The sequence below is a fragment of the Primulina tabacum genome, chromosome 11 (assembly GCF_025594145.1).
Source record: "Primulina tabacum isolate GXHZ01 chromosome 11, ASM2559414v2, whole genome shotgun sequence".
In the NCBI taxonomy this organism is placed as follows: Eukaryota; Viridiplantae; Streptophyta; class Magnoliopsida; order Lamiales; family Gesneriaceae; genus Primulina; species Primulina tabacum.
Window position 1 is genome coordinate 8,717,224 of NC_134560.1, and position 16,624 is coordinate 8,733,847.

At 33.0% G+C, this 16,624-nt stretch overlaps 1 long non-coding RNA gene across 1 annotated transcript; it reads right to left on the reverse strand.

The window, feature by feature from the left end:
- Window positions 1-10,475: 10,475 nt before the first annotated feature.
- Window positions 10,476-12,632, reverse strand: LOC142517893 (uncharacterized). Its single transcript, XR_012813418.1, has 2 exons — window positions 12,492-12,632; window positions 10,476-10,685 (listed from the first exon to the last, which is right to left on the reverse strand). It is a non-coding gene; the product is annotated as an uncharacterized LOC142517893 (long non-coding RNA).
- Between the last annotated feature and the right edge of the window lie 3,992 nt (window positions 12,633-16,624).

Below are 16,624 nucleotides of genomic sequence, written 5' to 3' on the forward strand. Positions count from 1 at the left end.
TCTTCAACATCTTCAATACTTACATTACTATCATCAATAGATATAGCATGTCATCCCGAATTACTTCCATCACACCATGAATATTTATGTTCACTGTCAACCTTCCATTCATCCATCAAAATTAATTAAGATTTGAATCATATCATTTTCCACAGAATCTGAAAAAAAAAGGTATAAATAATGGATGTAAGAGAGTTGGAAATATATAACTATAACCGACACATTGAATGATATTGACCGACTGCAATGCATAACTTAACCTACGGAAATAAATGTTTCAACCTACTGAATATGAACCGACCGACTGAATGATATTAAGCGGCTGTAATATATGATTTAACCGACCGATTGACTGTAATATATGATTTAACCGACCGACTGAATGCTATTGACCGACTGAAATATATAATTTAACCGAATGAATTAAATGTTTTAACAAACTGAATGAGAAATCAAATTACTTGAGTAGCTGATAATCCACCCACATGAAAACATAAATGGCCAAATAAAATACCTTATACTGATATTCCAATGATCCTATGAAAACACGTATTGCATGAGAATGAAAATGTCATTAATCTTTGATTCTAATTTATATTTTTTTGGAGAAGAGAAAATGAAGAGGTTAAAAAAGTTAGAAATGAAATGAAGATGGAGAATGATAAAAATGGGAAAAAAAATGGGCAAGATGCGATGAAAGGAAGAAATGAAGAGAAGAGAGAAAGAGAGAGATGCGAACCTCACGTTGGGGGTGATGTTTCTCAATTGGGGATTGGCCTACAAACCCTATTAATTAATATTTAGATTAACTATTAATTAATATTTTGATTAACTTTTAATTAAAGAAAGACCTATTGACCAAAAAAAAACTATATGAGGCCTTTGACCTTAAAATTTTGTTTTGGGGAGCCTATATTTGCAAATGGCCCCAACTTCATATGCGTGGGCGTGTCATCCCTTTCGATTCAAAAATCAAAATTTGTCAAAGTCAATCATTAACCAAACCCAAAAAATGTTAAAATTTAGTTGTATATGTTTGACGTTTTGTAATTTTAGATATCTATATCTTTCTACCTTTGTTTTTGGAGTAGGTCTCTTGTGAGACGGTCTCACGAATCTTTATCTGTGAGACGAGTCAACCCTACCGATATTCATAAAAAAAATAATACTCTTAGCATAAAAAGTAATATTTTTTTATGGATGACCCAAATAATAGACCCGTCTCAAAAAACAACATATATTTTATTTTGCATTAAAAATATAATATAAAACAACAAAAAAAACATTCACATTAATTAGATCACTAAAAAAAGTAAATTAATATCGTAAAAATCCGATCATTACACAATATAAAAATATCTGCAATCTCTGTTCTCCGATTCGGTTAGACGGTTTTTCGATTTTGGGGGAAATGGGGAAACAAATTGTGTATCATACGATTTCAAACGACAAACAAAAAGTACCAAAATGAGTATTAACCACATGATTGTACGTTGGAATTGAATAAGGCATGAATAAAACCAGCTTCGAAATTAAATTCGAATGGAAATGGAATGATAGGTCTATTACATTCCAATTTCCAATAATTGATACCGAAAATAGACCTAATATTACCTTTTTTTAGAAAACCGGAATTATTATTTTAAAAATTTAATAGGTTAATAACATTTTTAGTTTTCAAGCATAAGAATTAATCATACACATAAAGTAATATTTTAGTAACATTATTAAATTTCATCTTTTGCTAAAGCATGAAGATACTATTACTTGTTTTCCTTAAAATATATTTAAAAAATTCCTTTAATTTTTTTTCTTCAATATAATTTTAATATATTTCATTGACGGTATATAATTAAACTAATGGTAAATATCTTTGTATGTAAAAAAAAATCTTTTTAATTATTTAGATTTAATGGTGTATTCAATGTATTATTTGACTTTTGTGCAATATTTTAATAGTCTAGTGGTACTTTTATAAATATTGTAGAAACATAGTGGTATCAAAATTAGATTTTTGTAAATTTTTTAAAAGAAATAGTATTCATATTTATAAAACTATATATATAAAAATCTACATATAAACAAGTATAATATATATATATATATATATATATATATATATATATATAGTCATATACAAACCTTAAAACATCAGGGATACGTTTTTCTTCTCTCACCTTAGAGAATTTAATTCTAGAATAGGTCTCACACAGAGACTTTAATTTTAGAGTAGGCCTCTTGTGAGATGATCTCACGAATCTTTATCTGTGAGACGAGTCAACCCTACCGATATTTACAACAAAAGTAATACTCTTAGTATAAAAAGTAATATTTTTTTGTGGATGACCCAAATAAAAGATCCGTCTCACAAAATACGACCCGTGAGACCGTTTCACATAAGTTTTTGTCTTTATATATATATAAAAATAGTCACGTACAAAACGAGCCTGCACCATGGAACCGCACTGGTAAAGGAAGCAGAAGCTATTGCAATCCATGAGGCTCTGTCTTGGATTAAAGGAATGAGCCATGATAAAGTAATAGTGGAATCTGACTCCAAGACATGAGTAGATGCTATCCATTCAGAGGCACCAGACCTCACAGAATTCGGACTCATTACTACAGCTTGTAGAGCGCTTAGCAGAAGCCCGAGCTCGATAAAAATCGATTACATTAGGAGACAAGTAAATAGAGCCGCTCACTCATTAGTCAAAACGGCCATTCAACAAGCTTGTTTTGGTATTTCTTATGTAGTTCCTGTTAGAATTTTTCTCAAAATCATGTTTTACGTGTATACAAACATGATATATAATATGCGGAAGCTTAAATCGAGTGTTACCTCCGGCCATTGAAAATTTTGATTTCTCTGCTTTTCTTCTCGGTTGAAGCCTTCTAAGCACCTGCACGCTCTCTTTAGATGGTGTATATTTCTTATGAGGTGTGTGTGCTTAGGGACCTTAATCGTTGCTATTTATAGGCATCTCATACCATCAACGAGAAATTTTGGGAGCATTATTTTCAAAGGAATAATCGTATACGCATCTCAGTTTCTGAAGTTGAGTCGGCGTACGCAACTTTTCGTCAAAAGTTGTAGGCTTCTTGGTCCGTCGCCAACTCCTACACGGTACGTCTTCCTTTAACATGTGTCAAATTTCTTACATTCTCCCACTTGACACATATATCTCATTTACCATAGGAGAAAACAAAATACATGAATCATGGCGATAGGTTATCTTAAAAACGAATATTATCTTCCATGTATTACAATGCATTATGTCTCTCAAAACTGTATAATTTAATGAATAAACCCAATGTTTATTCGAGGTCCAACTTTATTGATATTTCTCGAATTAATGAATATGCGCACAACAAATATGAGAAAATATCACATCATAGTTTCATTAATTTGTTCTTACAACAAAATTACATAAAGGAACCAAGTCTCATTCTTTCTGTATGATCCTTAAATTTCAATGGTGGCATGCCCTTAGTCAAAGGATCCGCAATCATCAATTCAGTGCTAATGTGCTCGATAAGTAACTTCTTATCTTTAACACGTTCTCTTATGGCTAAATACTTAATGTCGATGTGCTTGCTTCGACTACCACTTTTGTTATTTTTAGCCATAAAAACAGCAGCTGAATTGTCACAATATATTCTTAATGGCCTAGATATAGAATCCATAATTCTAAGCCCTGAAATGAAACTCTTCAACCATACACCATGTGAGGTTGCCTCAAAACAAGCTACGAACTCAGCTTCCATAGTGGAAGTAGCAGTCAATGTCTGTTTTGCACTTCTCCAAGATACAGCTCCACCAGCTAGCATGAAAATATATCCTGAAGTGGATTTTCTTGAATCAATGCAGCCAGCGTAGTCTGAATCAGAGTAGCCAATTACTTCCAAATTCTCAGTTCGTCTGAACATAAGCATATAATCTTTGGTCCCTTGAAGGTACCTCATGACTTTCTTTGCAGCTTTCCAATGGTCTAAACCTGGATTACTCTGATATCTTCCCAACATCCCAACAATAAATGCAATGTCAGGTCTAGTGCAAACCTGAGCATACATCAAGCTTTCGACAGCAGAAGCATAAGGAATGTTTTTCATTTGTTCCCGCTCTAGATCATTCTTTGGGCATTGGCTTAAATTGAATTTATCTCCTTTCACAACGGGAGCTATACTTGGTGAACAATCTTTCATCCGATATCTCTCTAAAACTTTGTTTATATAGGTTTCTTGAGACAGACCTATAATACCTCGAATTCTGTCTCTATGTATCTTAATGCCAATGACATAAGATGCATCGCCCATATCCTTCATATCAAAGTTTTTAGAGAGGAATTGTTTCACCTCATATAACAGACCCTTATCATTGGTTGCAAGTAATATATCATCCACATATAGAATAAGGAAACAAATCTTGCTCCCACTGACCTTCTGGTATATACATTGATCCATGGGGTTCTCAACGAATCCGAATGAAGAGATAACATCATGAAATTTTAAATACCATTGGCGGGAGGCTTGTTTCAATCCATATATAGATTTCTTAAGCTTACAAACCAATTGCTCACCATTACAAGAGAAGAATCCTTCAGGTTGTTTCATATAAACCTCTTCCTCTAGTTCTCCATTGAGAAAAGCTGTTTTCACATCCATTTATTGTAAATCTAAGTCAAAATGTGCAACTAATGCTAGAATGATACGAAGAGAATCTTTCTTAGATACAGGAGAAAAAGTCTCCTTGTAGTCGATTCCTTCCTGCTGAGTGAATCCTTTAGCAACGAGTCTTGCTTTATACCTTTCAATGTTGCCTAATGAGTCTTTCTTTGTTTTGAAGACCCATTTACATCCAATGGCTCTTACACCATCAGGCAACTGAACAAGATCCCAGACTCCATTAACTGCCATAGAATTCATCTCTTCTTTCATAGCATTAAACCATAGTTTTGACTCATTACAACTCATGGCTTGTGAAAACGTTTCAGGATCATTTGCGGCTCCGATGTTAAAGTCCGATTCTTGTAAATACACAACATAATCACTAGATATTGCTGATCTTCTTATTCTAGTAGATCTCCTTAGGTTGTTTGGTTGATCAACAATTTCTTGTTGTTCTTCATTAACAACTTGATCCACTGGATTTTCATCAGCAATTTGTGGAACTTCAGTAACTGGTTGTCTAACACCCATTTGGTCTTGAGGGCTGTGAATAATGACCAATCTGTCATTTGAATAAGAGGGTTGTTCATTAATGTGATCATTCTCAAGAATTATGTCATTTGAATGATCACTCCCACTAATCAAATCATTTTCAAGAAATTTTTCATTTCTTGATTCCACAATTCTAGTGTTGTGAGATGGACAATAGAATCTGTACCATTTGGATTTTTCGGCATACCCAATGAAATATCCACTTATAGTTCTTGGGTCCAGTTTCTTTTCATGTGGGTTATAAACTCTTATTTCAGAAGGACAACCCCAAACGCGTATATGTTGCAAACTCGGTTTCCAACCTTTAAATAACTCAAATGGCGTCTTTGGGACAGTCTTAGTTGGAACTCGGTTTAATATATACACAGCTGTCTTAAGAGCTTCAATCCACAAAGATTTAGGAAGTTTAGAGCTGCTAAACATGCTCCTCACCATGTCCAATAATGTTCGGTTTCTCCTCTCAGCTACACCATTTTGGTCCGGAGAACCAGGCATAGTATATTGGGCAACAATCCCGTGTTCTTGGAGAAACTTCGCAAACGGACCAGGTGCTTGTCCATTCTCAGTGTATCTACCATAATATTCTCCACCTCTATCAGTTCTCACGATCTTAATATGTTTTCCACATTGCTTCTCCACTTCAGCCTTAAAAACCTTAAAGGCTTCTAGTGCTTCGTTTTTGTTATGAAGCATGTAGATATACATGTATCGTGAGTAATCATCAATGAAAGAGATGAAGTATTTCGGACTTTGCATGTCCATATCTGGACAACAAATATCTGAATGTATGATTTCTAATATTTCTGTACTCCCCTTGGCACCCTTTTTAGACTTATTGGTCTGCTTTCCCTTAATGCAGTCCACACAAGTCTCAAAATCAGTAAAATCTAAAGTACGAAGTACTCCATCATTTACTAATCTTTTAATTCTCTCTATGGAGATGTGTCCCAATCTTCTGTGCCACAATATAGAGGAATCTTCATTTATAACACATCTTTTAATACCTCCCTGAACATGCATAGTGGTGTTATTATTTTGTAAAGAAATAGAGAAAAGACCATCAATCATTGTACCATTTCCAATAAGATTTGATTTATAAAACAAATTTATTGATTTATTCAAAAACTGAAATGAATAACCAAGAGGTACAAGTTTTGAAACTGAAATTAAATTCCTAGAAAAACTAGGAACATCAAAAGTCTTTTCTAATTTTAAAATATAACCACTATTCAACACTAGGCAGCAAGTCCCAATAGCCTCCACATGCGAAGACATCTTGTTTCCTGAATAGATGCTTCGCTCATTTTCTATTGGCTTCCTTAGGTTTTACATACCCTGCAAGGTATTTGTAACATGGATTGTAGAACCAGAATCAATCCACCATGTGTTATAAATCATATTAACCATATTAGATTCATAACAGACAAATGAAGTAGGAATACCTTTCTTTTCAAGCTAGTCCTTAAATTTATTGCAATCCTTCTTAATGTGTTCCGTTTTTTTACAGAAGAAACACTTGGATTCTTTCTTGATGTCAGGTTGGAGTGGAGTTATTCCTTTCCCTTTTCCCTTGACTTTGGCTTGCTTCTTATACTTTCCTTGTGTAGTCATAAAAACATTTTCACTCGTTTTCATTAACAATCTTCCTTCCTCTTGAACACACATGATCATTAATTCATTAATTGACCATTTATCCTTATGTGTGTTATAGGAAATTTTGAAAGGTCCATATTGTTGTGGAAGAGTGCATAAAATATAGTGCACAAGAAAAGTTTCAGACATTTCCACTTCAAGTGTCTTTAGCCGAGCCGCTATATCCCGCATTTTCATTATGTGCTCTCGTACACCTCTCACACTGGTGAGCCTTAATGAAGAGAATTCCATAATTAGGGTGCTTGCAAGAGCCTTATCTGAAGACTGAAACTGTTCATCAATAGCCTTCAGTAATTCTTTGACATTATTATGCTGATCGACAGAACCACGCATACCAGCAGAGATTTTGGTTTTTATGAACATTACACAGAGTCGATTAGATCGCTCCCATTTTTCATAAAGATCAACATCATCCGGAATGCTGTTTTCAGTAATAGCAGATGGTTCGTATTTCCGTATAGCATAATCAATATCCATCCACCCTAATTGAAGAAGAATTCTTTCTTTCCAAATTTTATAATTATCGCCCTTTAGATCGGGAATGTCACATTTCATATCAGAAAAAGTCGCAGGTTGCATAACTGCACAAAATATCATATGCTTAAAATTTTGAGACAATATCATGTTTTACCAATGTAAATCATGTTTTTTAAAAATCTAGTGACATAAAATTTGCCTGTGGGCTAAAATTTTAATTCAATAAGATTTTTCTGTAACTTTATGATAAAACTATCAAAATATATTTTCCTTAACTCCTGTGGGTAAATTAAGAAAAATATAATTTGATATTTTAACCTAATTAGTTATATAAATATAATAAAAATCCCTGTGGGGTAAATTTTATTATTTTTATATAATTAATTACCATTGATGTCCATTATGTGATCAAAACCCACTTAATGCATAATTTTTTCATAATTAAGGATGCTGTGGCTATTCCTCAATTATTTAAAATTATACGGTTCACCGGACAAAATTTTGGCTTCACTTAATGCTTTATATAATAATTATTTCGCAATCAACACTTTCCAAGAGTGCTCCCAGGAAAGATAGGTAGTGCTAAGGCCCTTTAAATACCCAACTCCTAGACAGAGCAATGTTCATCAGGGAGACCAGTGGCTAGTCAAGGCAGTTTAAACCGGTCTATGAAGAACTCCCTTAGATCATGTTTTCTTACGTCACCTTATAATTATTATTCAACTTAATTATCCACATTTATGTGAATCTTTATAAGCCAAAATTTTTCATACTAAATAACTTTATATTCACATTTTTACTTAATATGAACAAATACGTTCCCCATCAGTTTTTCTCTTCAATCAAAGTAGTGATAAAGTGAGGTTATTTGTTCATTTGTGAATATCTGAAATATTTTAGTTTAAATATTATATTCACATCTCACTTGATATGTTCATTTTAAATTATAAACAACTCAATATAATTTAATATGAACATAATGTGAATATTGATTTACCAAAATATTTTTTTCAATACAATTTGCATTTTAAATTTCAAGAATAAATGCAAACATAATATTAAATTTGCATGTACACATCAAACACTTATCCATAATATTTGACATTTTATATAATATGCAAAAATAATTTCTAAACTTGTATTGAACTTAAAATTATTTTAATGTGTACACATTATTTAACCAAATGCTATATGTATACCGAATTATACATATAACTTAATAACACATTAATTTTTATTTAGTTTTATTATTATTATTATAAAAATTATAATAATAAAAAATAAATAATTAGCATGGGTCCCACATATTAATTAAATATTTATATATAATTTTTTTTAATTAATAATTTTCGTACAAGAATTTTGAAATTTTGAGTAATTGACTAATTGAACAATTGACTCAGACCCATGTCTCCTTCGATTTTAATGCTTTGTCTGTGAATAATTCGCATTTCACATCATTACAGAATGCATTATTACTCCATCTTCTTCATGCAAATTTTGTGACCGAGAATTTGCTCTCATAATTTTCAGAAACTTTTCCTTCCGAGAATTTAAAAAATGCAACGTTAAGAAATTTTGAAGAAATTTTCAGGTACGTAGACTTTCTTAAAATTCATATCCACACTTCAAGTTTTACGTAAAACTTTCAAAAAATTTCTTAAAGTTTTGATATGAAAAACAAATATTTTCAAGGCAGAGGTATCACGGCTCTGATACCAATTGTGAGAATTTTTCTCAAAATCATGTTTTACGTGTATACAAACATGATATATAATATGCGGAAGCTTAAATCGAGTGTTACCTCCGGCCATTGAAAATTTTGATTTCTCTGCTTTTCTTCTCGGTTGAAGCCTTCTAAGCACTGCACGCTCTCTTTAGATGGTGTATATTTCTTATGAGGTGTGTGTGCTTAGGGACCTTAATCGTTGCTATTTATAGGCATCTCATACCATCAACGAGAAATTTTGGGAGCATTATTTTCAAAGGAATAATCGTATACGCATCTCAGTTTCTGAAGCTGAGTCGGCGTACGCAACTTTTCGTCAAAAGTTGTAGGCTTCTTGGCCGTCGCCAACTCCTACACGATACGTCTTCCTTTAACATGTGTCAAATTTCTTACGGTTCCTACCTCTATTAGTTCCATCATTATGGATGAATGTAGGGTTCCTAACGAAGTTCAATAAAATGCAGTTTGAGTTTCAAAAAAAAAAAAAATAGTCACATACAAACCTTAAAACACCAGGGATACATTAAGGAAATCAGCAAGGGATATATTTGTAAGCTATGGCTTCCACTGTAACCTGCAGACAAGAAGATAAACTAGTGAATGGGTGCCAGAGGAGTGTCCGGCGTAGCCATTTCGATGCTTAAGTCAGCAGGTGAAGAAGAAGGGCAAAATGGCTGTAAATGTGTGAATATACGTGAGTGTTTGAAAGTTCAGAATTTCAGAATCTGTAAATGATATGTATACCTGTTATTTATAGGAGAAAATCCCATGATTATCTTGTTTTCAGTGCCCACCTGCTGAGTATGGTAAGGCGGGTGCCCATACCCTGCTTCTGATGACATCTCTGACACGCCAAACCCATGCAGTTCTGACAGTAATGATTGCCAAGCATAAGATGCCCAAACTGACACACTCGAGTGTGGTGCGCTTCTCAAGATAGCCTGGATAGAAAGTTCCCAGGAGCTTGCATGAGAGCCCGGGCTCCTGATTGTCAGGAGAGAAAATATCCCGGGCATCTCCCTGCCCGGCTGCTGAAGAAAGCACTCTATATATTGACTCTGAGTGTCAAATGACTAGTACCTAATATCAATTTTAAAAAAATTGTCCAACATCGGTACAACGACTATTATAAACTTATATGTCATAACTCCGATTTTAGATGAGATATTGAGACGATGAAATTCTCTGCTCCTAATGAAATATGAGAGCATTATTTTAAAGTGGGATTTTTATAGTTAGAATATAAAACCTACATATATAATTAGTATTGTTCTTTGTCAGTTTCATTCTAAATATGAACACTATCAAACTGAAACTTTTGAAGATTACGAAGATTTAAGTTTCGTGTTTGGGAAAGGAACTACCACAGAAAAATATTTAATTGGACTAGGAGATGATATTGATGCAAGAACATTAGAGATGGAAGGAAATAAGGGTGCCAATTTGTCACATGATTACAAGTTTAATTACAATATTGGTGAATTCGTGCAGAGAATTAAGCGAGAGTCTTCATATCAGCTTCAAGAATCTTCATATCAGCCTCCATTTTAAAAAGACTCTGCTTCGTCATTACCCTCCAAGGCCATATGCTCAGAGGTTCTGCCAACCACTAGAAAACGAGATAGGACCGAGTTTAAAACAAAATCAAGTGTATTTGAGAATAGTGACTCAGATGTTATGCATAGGCTCTCTCAAATTCTTGAGAAGACAGATTCTAAAATAAAATCAATATCAAATGCAGAAGAAAGTTGTTGGGATGCTATCAAGGAAGTCCCAAACTTGGATAATCATACTCATACAAAATCCTTGATTTGCTTAATACCTGATCAAAGAACTTGAAAATGACAATTAAATGTTTATAAATTGAATGAATGAGTGCGTTTTGGGGTCATGATTGGTATTTGGTAATGAGTTCTATCATATTAAAATTCTGTTCTTATTATTTCAAATTGTTTTCTAATGATTGAACTAGCAAGAAACAAATTCTTGACTTTTGGATTATTTATAATTTTACAATTTTCTTTTTGTTTATTAAGTACATTTTGTTTTGGTCAGGAATAGTTTTTCATAAATTAGTGGAGTTTTTCATTTTAATTTCTTGTTTCATATCAGGTTGTTCATTTAAGTGTCAAATATAAATGTGGATGAAGTCTAAGAACAAATGAAAGAATAAAAAATGGAAGAAGAATTATAAGAATCTGTGAAGTATTGATTGAGCAAATAAATAATATATGTTGTTAATGTGTGCTTAAATAGACAACCAATGATTTTCAATTGATATAATTAAAAGAGTATTCAAGTATCTAACACACGTTATAAAATTTTAAATATTCCATATATAGCCTTTTGAATTTATTATTTTTTAATAAACGACCTAAATAAAATGAAAATTTAAAAAGAAATTGCAAGTTAAAAGTACAAATCCAACGACAAAATTTGCATTTGAGATCAATTTGGAGTTTAGGGACTCATAATTCAGCTGGCTTTGGGTGACTTGGGCCTTGTTTTTAATTGACTAATTATTCAAATTAATATTGACATAGAGTTTTTATTTATTTATTTATTTATTTTATTTGATGGAGGGGATTGTAAGTTAAGTTTCGAACTATTATAGATTTTGCTCCAAATATGAGACTTTGATACCAGATGAACTATAAATTATTAGCATTAACCTAGAATGTTTTGATACAACAAAATTGTATTAATCAAATCACTAAAACTCTTAAGAGACCGTCTTCAAGGTCAATTTTATGATACGGATCTCCGAATCGATCCACGAATAAATATTAATTTTTACGTAAAAAATGTTAATTTTTATTGCAAATATGGATCGGATCGACTCCGTGAGACCGCGTCACACGAGAGTTAATCTAATTAAAAAACCAAATAATTTTGTTTTCCCGTCCAGAAAAAATTCAAGAGATTCAGTAATCTCTTTTCTTGAATGGCAACTTTATCTTATCAAAAGACAACTTAAAAATTTAAATAGAAGGATATGAATTCTGGGAATTCGAACAAACCAAATCCAAGAATTGAACCACAAACATTTCTGATTTAAAGGAAACTTTTTTTTAGGAAGATTAAACTTTTATTTTTTTTACTTTTTACTAAAACTAATAAACAATAAAATTAATTAGGAATCTTGATTAAAAATGTTCTTATCTAATTTGGAAATTTCAAAGTGTAGGAACATGAAGTCTCTTGGATTGAACGCAGAAAAAATGATACTTGAAAGGTATCAAATTCAATCATGATGAATCAAGATGATAGATATATTCAAATCAAGTCCAAGAATCAAGTTTTACATGCATATTCAATATTTAGACCAGAACATGCAGATTCAATATTCAAACCAGAACAACAATCATGAACATTTTACATCCAGAGAAAAATAGAGTACCGGGATTTACAATACCATCAGTTCTTGTTAGTTGCTTGAACTGAAACAACTCAGTCTTGCATATATAGAAGAAAACAGGAAGTAGAGGCGACTCAGACAACAATGGTGGATTCAACGTTCCTCGATCAACATGGGCCGCCGCCGTGCCCACCGCTGCTGCTCGAGCTTTAAATTAGTAGTAGGTAAATTAATAATAACCTCTTTAAAATAATAATTTTTTTGTCTCGGTTCCAATTCGGGCCAAATCGTTAAATTAACAATTTGATTTGATGATAATTTTTTGGAAGACCCATATATATATATATATATATATATATATGTGTGTGTTGGAACATTTCATATTCGCAATCTTGATTTTGATGTTAACATAACTTATTATTTTGTTTCTAACAAATTTATCTAACGCACATAAAGCTGAAACTGATCGGGTTACAAATTGATCAGTTCCCAAACAAAAACTGAAGCTGTCGAGACGCCAACTGAAAGCACCAACTGATTGCCAAAACTGAAAAAGTCCAACTGCTATATCAAAGAACAGTTCCACTGATTGTCCAGCTGATAGGTGGTTCAGCAGTAAACATTCAGAAGTCTGACCAGCTGATGAAGAGCTCAACTGATGAAAAACCCAGCTAAACAAAAGAACTGATATAGTTAAATCAGTTCAATCTGATTTCACCAGACCAGTTCAGAGAAACAGTTCACCGGACCAGTTAAGAATCATCAGTTGTAACTGACCTGTTCGCAAGTCACGCCAAGACTATTTAATGGAATCCAGCTAAACACGAATATTCAAAGTACAAGCAACAAGCTGCCTCACAGATGAAGGTACAATAATGGACGTTGCATTAAAGCTGAAAGGAAAAAAGCTTCCAGAACAGTTGTCAAAATGACAAGACATTTTCTTAGGGAGCACACGCAAATACAACAGACATTATTATAGAGTCTTCATGTACGATCAGCTGAGCGCCTATAAATACCAGATCAAATATCATTGAAGATTAGCAGAAGCAACGAAATAACAACTAGATACTAGTGTGTGAAGAGAACTGGGGGCACACTCATTACATATCATCTTAGTAGAAGCAGTTAGCCCAGTTGTGTGAGAACACCTTCGTGTTTTATTGATTAGATCAGTTCTCACACACTCACACACAATCAATCACATATTCAGAGAGTTGAGCTTATTGTTTAGCGGAGTGAGTCTTCACACAAAGACGTAAAACAATGTGTTTGTAGTCTTGACATAAAGACGTTAAACATTATGCAAATTGCAAAGTGCTGCCTACAATCTTGAGTGCTTGGAGTTCTAGTTGGGTGCTATCTATGCAAATTGCAAAGTGCTGCCTACAATCTTGAGTGCTTGGAGTTCTAGTTGGGTGCTATCTTTTTGGAGTTGGTTTGTACAAAGAGTTGTATGAATTAAAGTCTTCTAGTGGATCCTACCCGAGGTTGTAGAAGGGGTGACATAGGAGCACTTGAAATATCTGAATATCCATAAACATATCTTGTGTCCCTAACCAGTTAACTATTGTTTTTTAAAACTGATTTGATCAGTTCAGCTGTTATCAGTCCAGTTCTTACCATGACTGAACAAATACAAGCCCAAACTGGTCCCTCTTATTTCAGTTATTTAGCTTAAACACAAGTAAAAAGCTTTCAATTGTTCAATTTTCTTAATAAAGGTTTACTTTGAGTGTCTTCCGCTTGGCTTGAAAACCAAACTCGATTTAATTTTTCGGTGTATTCATTCTTAGAACACAAGCTATTGCATCTTATGGAGAATATAGTGTTTGAAGCACCTTCAAAGGTGTCAAATCGATCTTTCAAAATGTGTAATGCCCGAATTTGAAAAAAGAAAAAATTTGAAAAACTAAATAAAATTTACTGTTCATCAGTTACTATTCAAGCGCTGCGGCGCTAGAATAGTAGAGGCTAGGCGCTAGAGCTGCGGGATTTTTGGCGCTGAGGCGCTAGAAAGTGGCGCTATGGCGCTACAGACCCGAAAAATCCATATGTAAGCTCACCTTCACCTCCACCAATCATTTTCCTCTTCCTTCTCCATCAAAAACCTTTCTCTCCTTCCATTTGTAAACTTCTTCTTCTATTTAAGAGAGATTTGCTCTAGAAAAATATGAAATGAATGTATATTTGTGATCCTCACATCACGGGCTTCAAGTTGACGTAAGTATTTCCCAATTTTATTCAAGTTTGGAAATATGTTGAAATTTAGAATTGATATTTGAGTTGATATTTGAGATATTAAGATGTTGAAGATATTGTATTTGAGTAGGTTTGAATTTAAAAGAGATATGAGCATGGTTTCTTGTTCTATGCACAACAAGATTTACACCTTCTGTATTTTGTGATATGGGACAGTTGTGTTTGGATTTTGGAGTTAAGGTCTTCATCAAACTTGTAGATCATCGAGTTAGCTTCGATTTGATTCTTGAATCACTCAATTCCAGGAAGAATTAAAAGAGATATGTGATTTTTACTAAAACTTGTCTGGAATTCTGGGATTTATTGATTGAGATTATGGATTTGATGTTCAAATTAAAGTTATAGCACATTGTCTTGTCTTCAAAATGATACCTAATTGGCTTGATTCCATTGGATATCGAGGAAGTTATGCTAACAATACTAAAATGTGCCGAAATGTATTGACGCAGAATTCATGGGAATTATGTTGTATGTTTCAGATTATGAACGATTAGGTAAATGACTTTATTTGACAAAACTTTGTGAAGAATAATTGTTTGGCTTTGAGTTTTCTTGCATATCCAATTTGCGGATCTTGATTCAAAGCAGTATTGAATTAATTATGAATTTTATACAGAAACCGCTCTGTTTTGATAAATGATCCGAGTTCTTGAGTTATAGTAGACTTGGGGGATTCAAGACTTCTTAACTACACCTTTCGATCTCCTTTTGGTAATATTTGAAAGGTATGTTACGGTCGATAACATACGAGGTAAAAGTATCATTTTTATTTCAAATTGAAAATTCTATGCTTCAATGAATTTATTGTGATTTGATGATGATTGTTATCTTAAGATGAATTTATGATATCGAAATAATGATATTGATTTGCATAATTACATTGCGTATTAAGCCACTTGTCGATTCAGATTTGGTATGATAGAGTTTGCCTTGATTTATTGATTTTTTGGACGTATGAGGCTATATTTGAGTTGGTATAGTGTATGCGGAGGTCGCTGTTATGGCCTGAACACTCGCTATAGGCGCACCATAGTCTTGGGATTGTAGAACACAACACCCCACCCCCAGCGGATGAGTCGGAGGATGTTGATGGATTCTGTTCCCTTGGGTACCCTATGACTAGATGATTCACTTGATCTTGAGATTTATTGATGGTCCACAGCTTCTGATCATGCATTGCATTATATTGCATCTTTATGAATTTCATATGAACTATTGGTCATTTTAATTTTCATATGTTATTGATTGTATCATACTGGTTTTATATTCACGGGCATGTCGACTACCTCTTGTTTTCATGTGCTTGACGGTAGGTGAGGCGAAGTTTGGGATGCCAGAGTCCAGCTCCAGGCGAGGAGATACGAGTTAGAGTGGGATTATCGGGTCTTAAAAGCTATTTGATGATGTTTGAATTATTTTGTCTGACTAGTTATTTTGGCGTATTAAAACTTATATTTCAAACATTTGAGAACTTTAAATTACTTTGACGATGTTTATGTCGGTTTGTAAACCATATATTATGTGTTGTATTAAATCGGTTGGTTCGTTACATATATAATTATTAGTATAGATTTCGGACCTAGGGCCCCACAAAATGTATAGTCATGTCAGGCATCAATATCATAAATTAATAATTTTCTAAAATTACAAACATAAATAAGACAATTTAATAAATAATTCTATTGTTGTTCGTTTTAAAAAAAATTAAATCTAGCAAAATTTCTTCTCTAATTTTTCTCATTGCATTCAAAAGCTCCGGTGTCGTGTTCTCAAACAACAACCAAATATGATGAAGAGTTGTTGCCACAAGTGTGTTCTTTCTCGTAATTGATTCTAGAGAGGTAACTGTAGTAACATTATAATGTGAATTTTATTTGATTAATCAATATAATTAATAATTTTTAATTATTTAAAACATTGAATATCAC